Source organism: Bubalus bubalis, chromosome X, assembly GCF_019923935.1.
Source record: "Bubalus bubalis isolate 160015118507 breed Murrah chromosome X, NDDB_SH_1, whole genome shotgun sequence".
Taxonomy (NCBI): domain Eukaryota; kingdom Metazoa; phylum Chordata; class Mammalia; order Artiodactyla; family Bovidae; genus Bubalus; species Bubalus bubalis.
Genome location: NC_059181.1, coordinates 118753930 through 118762009, shown reverse-complemented (window position 1 = coordinate 118762009; position 8080 = coordinate 118753930).

The window sequence follows — 8080 nt, the reverse complement described above, 5'->3', positions numbered from 1 at the left end:
AGATGACACCACCCTTATGGCAGAAAGTGAAGAACTAAAGACCCTCTTGATGAAAGTCAAAGAGGAGAGTGAAAAAGTTGGCTTAAAACTGAACATTCAGAAAACTAAGATCATGGCATCTGGTCCCATCACTTCATGGCAAATAGATGGGGAAATAGTGACAGACTATTTTTTGGGAGGGCTCCAAAATCACTGCAGGTGGTGACTGCAGCCATGAAATTAAAAGATGCTTGCTCCTTGGAAGAAAAGTTATGACCAACCTAGACAACATATTAGCAGAGACATTACTTTACCAACCAAGGTCCAGCTAGTCAAAGCTATGGTTTTTCCAGTAGTCATGTATGGATGGAGAAGGCAATGGCACCCCACTCCAGTACTCTTGCCTGGAAAATCCCATGGATGGAGGAGCCTGGCGGGCTGCAGTCCATGGGGTTGCTAAAAGTCGGACACGACTGAGCAACTTCACTTTAACTTTTCACTTTCATGCATTGGAGAAGGAAATGGCAACCCACTCCAGTGTTCTTGCCTGGAGAATCCCAGGGACTGGGGAGCCTGGTGGGCTGCCGTCTATGGGGTCGCACAGAGTTGGACACGACTGAAGTGACTTAGCAGCAGCAGCATGTATGGATGTGAGAGTTGGACTATAAAGAAAGCTGAGCGCTGAAGAATTGATGCTTTTGAACTGTGGTGTTGGAGAAGACTCTTGAGAGTCCCTTGGACTGCAAAGAGATCCAACCAGTCCATCCTAAAGGAAACCAATCCTGAATATTCATTGGAAGGACTGATGTTGAAGCTGAAACTCCAATACTTTGGCCACCTGATGTGAAGAACTGACTCATTTGAAAAGACCACAATGCTGGGAAAGATTGAAGGCAGGAGGAGAAGGGGATGACAGAGGATGAGATGGTTGGATGGTATCACTGACTCAATGGATGTGAATTTGAGTAAACCCTAGGAGTTGGTGATGGACAGGGAGTCCTGGCTTGCTGCAGTCCATGGAGTCACAGAGAGTTGGACATGACTGAGCTACTGAACTGAACTGACAATATTTTGACATCATGTATGAGTTAAAGATCAATGCAAAATACTAGATAGACCAATGGACTTTGGTGTGACAGAATATGTACAGTTCACTGATACTGTTTCAAGCTCCACATTGCAGATAACCCTTAAGAAACTATTACTTGCTTGCCATATAGTAGAAATTAATATAACTTTAAATAAAAAAGAAACTACCACTTTCTGAGTTTTGGCTTAATATCAAAGAAGGTAATTGTGTCTATCCACAATTATCTCAAAAGGCAAGTAAAATGCTACTCCCTTTTTCCAAACATATATTTGTGTGAGACAGAATTTTCTTCATATTTATCAATGACAACAACATTTTGCAGTAGATTGGAACCAGAAGCAAATATGCCAATAAACTAATCTGAAAAAGAAATAAAGAAAATAATCCCATAGGCAATAGCATCAATGATAGTAAAATACATAAGAATAAATTTAACCAAGTAAGTGAAAGATCTGTACACTAAACATTATAAGATATTAATGAAAGAAGTTGAAGAAGACACAAATAAGTGAAAAGATATCCTGTGTTCATGGATAGGAAGAATTAATATTGTTAAAATTCCATAGTACCCAAAGACATCTATAAATTCAATATAATCACTATGACAATTCTAATGGCATTTTTTATAGAAATTAGAAAAATATCCTAAAATTTATATGCACCATGAAAGATCCTGAATACCCAAGACATTCCTGAGAAAAAGAAACAAAGCTGGGGGGCATCACAGTTTCTATTTCAAACTATATTACAGAACTGTAGTAATTAAAACAGTATGGTACTGGCATAAACCCAGATACATAGACCAATGGAACAGAATAGAGAGCCAGAAATAAACCCACATAAACAGTGAACTAATATTTTCAACAGAGCCAAGAATACTCAATGGGGAAAGGATAGTCTCTTCAATGCATAATGCTTGAAAAACTAGATGTTAATGTGCAAAATAATGAAATTGGACCTCTATCTTATACCACTCAGTAAAATTAACTCAAAATGGATTAGTGACTTAAATGTATGACCTGAAACTATAAAACTCTTAGAAGAAAACATGAGGAAAAGGTCCTTGACATTGGTCTTGGCAATGATCTTTTGGATGTGACACCTAAAAGTGTAAGCAACAAAAGGAAAAATCAAGTGGGAAGACATCAAACTAAAAAGCTTCTGTGCAGAAACAAAAACAATAAATAAAGAAAAGACAATGTACAGAATGGGAGAAAATATTTGCAAATCACATCCAATAAGTGATTAATATAAAAAATGTACAAAGAACTCATGGTGTATGTGTGCTCAATCATGTCCAGCCCCATAGGCTGTAGGTCACCAGGCTCCTCTGTCCATGGGACTCTCCAAGCAAGAACACTGGTTGTTCTGTCACTATCCAAGACTCTCAAGATTTTATTTCCTTGGGCTCCAAAATCACTGCAGATGGTGACTGAAGTAGCCACTAAGAATACTGGAGTGGGTTGCTATTTCCTCCTCCAGGGGATCTTCCCGACCCAGGGATCAAACCCACATCTCCTGTGTCTCCTGCATTGCCAGGTGGATTCTTTACCACTAAGCCACCTGGGAAACCCCACAAAGAACTCACACAACTCAGCAACAACACCAAAAATAACTCAATTAAAAATGGGCAGAGGAGCTGAAGAGATGTTTTTCCAAAGAAGACATAGAGATAGCTAACAGGTGAATGAGAAAGTGCTCAACATCACTAATCATCAGGGAAATGCAAACCAAAACCACAATGAGATGCCACTTCACACCTGCTAGAATGTCAATTATCAAAAGGGCTAGAAATAACGACTAGTCAAAACTATGGTTTTTCCATTAGTCATGTATGGATGTGAGAGTTGGACCATAAAGAAGGTGGAGCACTGAAGAATTGATGCTTTCAAATCTTGGTGCTAGAAAAGACTCCTGAGAGCCCTTTGGATGGCAAGGAGATAAAACCAATCAATCCTAAGGGAAATCAATCCTGAATATTCATTGGAAGGACTGATGCTGAAGCTGAAGCTCCAATACTTTGGCCAGCTGATGTGAACAGCTGACTCATTGGGAAAGATCCTGATGCTGGGAAAGATTGAGGGCAGGAGCAAAGGAGGATGACAGAGGATGAGATGGTTGGATGGCATCATCAACTCAATGGACATGAGTTTGAGCAAACTCTGGAGATGGTTAAAGACAGGGAAGGCTGGTGTGCTGCAGTCCATGGGGTCACAAAGAGTTGGACACGACTTAGTGACTGGACAACAATATTGTTTATGTTTTATTTTGATTTTTTAGCCATAAGGTATGTGGGATCTTAGCTCCCGGACCAGGGATCAAACCCATTCCCCTTGCTTTGGAAGGGCAAGTCCCAACCACCAGATTGCCAAGGGAGACTCTGTGTTAATCTCTTGACACACCTGTTTCTACAAATGAACTGAGATTCTCAAAGGACAAGTGCTCTATACTAGTTGCATTTGTGTTTCTCGTACTCCATGCAGAAATAAGCAAAGAGAGCATGGTTCAGAATGTTTGTGGAACACATGAATGACTAAACAAAGAAGCAGCTTCTTCAGGCTCCTTCTCATGTTAATTCTGTCTCAGAGCTTACATGGCGTTTTCTTGTGTGTGGGATTTCATAGGCCAGCCCAGACACTGGAAGTTATCTCAGGCAGGGTTTCTGATCTTGGCTGTCTAGCAGGATATTCTGGGGAGCTTGTTACAATGCAGACTCTTAGGCCTTCTCACCTGGGAATGATCATTCATAAAGTATGAGGGAGGACTTCGAATCTCTAACAAGTTCCCCCTGAGTCTGTGATGGTTAGCCAGGTTTAGGACTCACCAATTTTAGTGAGCCCAACTCCCGACTTGTGTCAATGGGGAAACTAAGGCTTAGAGATTAAGTGATGGTCAAGGTCACACAGCTTGTCGGTGGAAGAGCTGGGCTCCACTACACCAGTGTCCCTGTCCCCACTTCCTCTAGAGCATTCCACGTCCATGTGCTTTATGTATGGGAGTTTAGCCAAAGAGAGGTTTGTTTGTTTTAATACCTATTTATTTATTTGTCTGCACCAGTTCTTAGTAGTGGCGTGTGAACACTTAGTTGTAACATTTGGAGTCTAGTTCCCTTCCCTGGGATGGAACCTGTGCCCCCTGCAGTGGGACTGTGGAGTCTAAGCCACTGGACCACCAGGGAAGTCCCTTGTTTTGTTTTTAATTGAGATTGAGTACAGGCTTGGAGACCCCTGGACTCTATACACTGACTGCCCTCCTCTGCTCCTTATACCTGCCAATGGAAAGGCTGGGGGGTGCAGTGGGCTTCACACTGTGCAGGGGCCCAAGGGCCTCTATTCTCTCCTGGCTTTGTCACTGAAAGTCTTCAGTTCTGAGTCTCTTGGGTTGTGGAATGGGTTCAATCAGATCTGCTCTGCTTAATGAGCAGGGATCCCGTTTGGCTTATGCATTTCTGTTCTCTGGAGAGCCGAGCACAGCGCCTTGCTTGCAGCAGGAGTACCCATCAGTGTTCAGTGACTGAATGAATGAAAGTGTTTGGGAGATGTGGCTGTGTTCTATGAATGTAAGCTACTCTTAATTATAAATTCAAAAACCGGCTGCTCCAGACACTTGGCCTTAGTAGTAACCTGATTCAAAATGGTTCCTCACAGGACCAAACTACCTTAAGAGACCTTTGTTTTCGAACGTAAGAAAAGGACAACTTGCACTGACCAGTCGTGTCTATGAGATGTCAAAAGAGCCCGCTAATTTGGTCGATTCAATGAAAAAGCAAGGCCAACAGTATTGGGCATTGTGCTTCAAAGGAAGCTAAGTGGCTCGGAGCCTTTTCCATTGCTGCTCATTGGCTTGGCGTTATGTACACACAGCTATCCTTTCAGTTTCCACAAAATGGCTTATTTTCATTTCTGAAATGGCAGCCACGTGGGAGCCCCTGGTTGCTGTGGAGAAGGCAGGGAGAGGCCCAGCTGGTTGACAGCCACTGGGCTCCTCGAGCCCTCTGCTTCCCCTTGGCTGCTGTTGGGAGGCGGGAGTCCAAGGTTTTTATAGTTCTTCTCTCGAATTAGTGCCTGCAGACTCTACAGCTATGAACATGCAATTAGTCTTTGTTCATGCACAAAAGGGAGCTTGACCCTTGCCCGTCTTTGACTGGCACGTACAACTCTTGTAGCTACTTACCTAAGGCCCTCTCCAAGGAGTGCGGCGTCTTGTTCCTGCACCTGCCTTCAGCTTTTCTCTTTTGTGACTTGTTTCCCATAATATTCGGCCCTACTCGCAGCAAGGTTGCGGCGATGAAGGCATCATGCGAGCACAGGCAGATTTCCTGTTTTTCAGAGAGGTGGGGGAGTGGGTGGAAGGGAGCTTTGAATTTGTAATCGGAGTTTTTTGGATAATTGCTGAGCCCCCAAACACTTAGCAGGAGCCCAAAGAGGTGGTTTTTCTTAATAAATGAACACTTTGCTTGCTTTCAAAAGCAGACCTCCCATGTCATGGAAAACAAGCTGTGGGCACAAAGCTTTACATTTCTTTCCCTGTTCACCTGCTTTCTCAGCCACATAGAAACTTTGTAGTATTTTTTTTTTTGAGAGACAATTGCAAGGAAAAACATGCAGTTATTGTGGTCAGAAAATTTCTCTCTAAACCATGCTTTCCAAGCTACTAGAAAAGTGGTTATTAGCAGCTCAAATGAGTTAAATACTGTGGTGGTGGATTGTATTTGCAAGAAATGTTTTTGAGGAGCCTGAGTAGTTTTCGAAATGTCCTCATTTCTTAAACTCTCCGTGCCTCAACGTGTGACACCATGCTCGAATATACTACTCAGCTCAGGCGTTTTGGAAAAAACTTGAAAATACATCCGTTTTGAACTAAGCCATTCAAACTCCCCAATCTGCAGAGAATATTTAAGCCATGATTAAAAACAATAATAGCTGCCCTTTGTGGGGTGCCCATTTGGGTTCAGGAATAGTACTAACTGCTTTATACTTTTTTTTTTCTTGTCCTGAAAACAGCCTTTTACATTGGGTTTTACTGTTTCTGTTTTATAGAAAATTGATGTTTGGTGATCTTAAGGGACTTGACCATGGCTATTCAGTGGCTGAGGAGCTGAGTGGAGAAGTGAAAACAAGTCTCTTGGTATGTTTGTTCCTTCATGGAATGTTATTGAAAACTTAAAAAAAAAAATAGAAGCACACAGTAGAATTTACACAGCAAGAGTTTCATCTTTCAAAATAATCACCTTTGGTGCCCAGATGTGCTTTCCAACAGTGTGGCTTTTGTTGTCTTTGGAACCCTACCTCGAAGCTGACTCATATAGTGCCTCCTTCCTTATTCACACCATACCATTGATCAGCTTGGCATTGCCAAGTTTGATCATGTACTTTTTCACAAGACCTGACTCCTGGTCAACTTTTATCTGTTTTCAAAAATCACCAACCTCTGACAGCTAAGGGGGCACAACGGTAAAGTATCTGTCTGCAATGCAGGAGCCACAGGAGACTCGAGTTCAATCCCTGGGTTAGGAAGATCCAGGAAAGAATACTGGAGTGGGTTGCCATGCCCTCCAAGGGATCTTCCCAACCCAGGGATCAAACCCACATCTCCTATGTCTCCTGCATTGGCAGGTGAGTTCTTAATCACTAGTGCCACCTGGGAAGCCAGGTTCTAAAATAAGTGTTCCCAGAATTGCTGTTGACAACCTGATTTGGCACAGGTGTGTCTGTTTTCAGCCTTTCTCTGAACGTGTGAACTGTGATGTGCCTTGGTGGGGCATAGAATGGTTAATAGGAATTTGCCCTTTGGCATTATACTCGCTGGGTTTGAATCCTTTCTGTGCCACTTTATTAGTTGCATACCTTTGGGAAAGTTATTTGACTGCTCTAATCTTAGTTTTCTTGCTTATAAAATGACAATAATACAGATTTGTTTTTTGCATTCAATAGTAATATGTGCCATATCATAAGTACGTAGTAAATGCTCAGTACATGTTAGTTTCCTATGCTCTCCCCTTCTGCTGATAAATTTGGGCAAGCAAAGTCTTTCTTTTTATAGGCAAGTCTCATCTCTTCTGTGAGCTATTGAAGTTTAGTGCTGGAAGGGCCCTTTAAGATAATCTTATCCAGTGGGTTTCAAACTTCATTTTTTTTTTCATTTTAATGCAGAACATTATTTTTTAATCTTTTTTAAAATTGAAGTATAGTTGATTTACAATGTTGTACAAATCTCTGCTATACAGCAAAGTGACTCAGTTACACACATATATATTCTTTTTTAAAACTTTCTTTTCCCTTATGGTTTATCCCTGGAAATTAGATATAGTTTCTTGTGCTATACAGACCTTGTTGTTTATCCATTTTACATATAATAGTTTGTGTCCACCAACCCTAAACTCCTAGTCTATCCCTCTCCCTCCCCCTCTCCCCCTTGGCAACCATAAGTCTGATCTCTTATGTTTGTGAGTCTAACAGCAGAACCTTTGATGCAAAGGAGAACTTGGATGGAACCTCAGTAACTACAATAGCTGAAGTAGGGCTCCTGGAGTTGCCATGGGTGGGTCAGAGGTGTGGGAGAGCAAAGTTCCAGCATTTCAGGCTCAGCTTCACCCTCTCAGTCATGTTGTGTCATTACCATTGAGTCCCGCTTCCAACATGGGTTTCAAAGGAAGTCCTACATACACCCTAAAGCTCCACTTAAATGCTAAAACCTGCACAGTGCCTTGCCAGAAAGAGCTAGCCAGAATGAGTTCTTTTCCAATTCTCCGTGGACAACGTGTGTCTCTGTTTAGCAAAGTTTGCTTTGTATTAGAGTTATTTTTATCTTTATTTATTCTTAAAAAAAAAAAAACACACACACATAGCAACATGAATCCAACCCCTAGTAGGTGCGAGGAACCAGTGCAATATAAACTTATTTAACCCTCTCTGTACCTGTTGTTTACACCAGGCTTTCTAGGGGCAGGACTCACATTTTTGTTATTTGTGTCTCCCACAGTGATTCACATGTAGGACGCCCTCACTTACT